Source organism: Nicotiana tomentosiformis, chromosome 12 (genome assembly GCF_000390325.3).
Source record: "Nicotiana tomentosiformis chromosome 12, ASM39032v3, whole genome shotgun sequence".
NCBI classification, from domain to species: Eukaryota; Viridiplantae; Streptophyta; class Magnoliopsida; order Solanales; family Solanaceae; genus Nicotiana; species Nicotiana tomentosiformis.
The window spans coordinates 78687577-78689044 of NC_090823.1; positions in this window are offsets into that span (position 1 = coordinate 78687577).

Here is a 1468-nt window from a genome sequence, read left to right on the forward strand (position 1 = left end):
TCTAACTTGCATCTCCGTAATATACCAGACACCATTAAGCTTCTCAAATGTGACCAAATTAAGTTTTTCATAAGTGTTGTTTACAGAAATCATTTGGGTAACATCTATTAACCACATAGACAAAAATAGGTGGCATACGGGCTTTAACTAAAGAACATGGAACTAGAAACATTCTCTTTAAGCTCTCTGGTAACTGCATGCTGCAAGGATGACGGGACATTTAAAATTAATCTAATATATCTTTCGGTACGATATCGATATTTCGGTATTTTAAAAAAAATACCAAATACCATACCTAATACCAATTTTTAAAAAAAATATAAACTAAATACCATACCAAATATCAAAATACCAAATACCAAAAATTTCGGTTTCGGTATGGTAATTCGGTATTTACCAAATTATGCACAACCCTATTAGAATGTATTAGTTCAATTGTCTTCTTTCTCAAATGTTTTTTCATGATCTTGAGACTTCCTGAAATACTGTTGAGAAGGTCTTCTGTTGACCTCCATGACTGTGTAATCATTTGTAAGTGTCATTGTATGAAAGTGCTTGAATTAAGTGCTATTGACTTTCTACAATTGGTCTTATGTGTTCTGTCATCCTAGCTTAAGCCATGCCCTTAATTGTTCTTAAGAGCTCAGTATCTACTGATTTTTGCATCATCTTTTGTTATGCCATGCTAAGGCTTCACTATGATTTGATTAATATACTTAACCTATTTAACTGGATTAGTTGCCTCGTTATTAGAACCATGCCTGCTTAACATGAATATTCATAGCTTTGAACTCCTGCAATTAACCTGTTGAGTTGATCCTTTGTTATTTGAAACTCTACCATGTTTTATAGTCTTGCAATCTTACAAGAACACCTCATGTAATGTGTTTGGATTCCTTTTCTTACAAATTCTACACTCATTCTTGCTCAAACTGTCACGACCCAAAATCCAACTAGTCGTGATGACACCTAACCCAAACTGCTAGGTAAGCCAAATAACAACAATTCAATTCAATTCAAATAAGATCTACTGAGAAAAATAAATAATGAACTAACTGAACTTTTATTCAACTTCCCAAGGACTGGTAGTACAAATCATGAGCTTCTAAGATTTAGAGTTTACAAAGCTGGTATGAAATAAATACATCATCTATTCGAAATGTATAAGCGGAACACAGGATCATCTTCAATGCCATCTCCCGCCATAGACAACAATACTAGCATCCAAAATCTGCACGCAAGGTGTAGAAGTATAGTATGAGTACAAATAACTCCATGTACTCAATAAGTAACAACTAAACTTAGGTTGAAAGCAGTGACGAGCTTGGACAACAGTCAGAGTCCAACACCAATAGCCTAAAATAATTCAAAATAAAATAATAAAAGCAATACAAGTAATAATTCAAAGACATGATTCTCGGCTCGTTTGCAGTTACGGAAAATAGACATGCTTTTTAGGTATAACAGT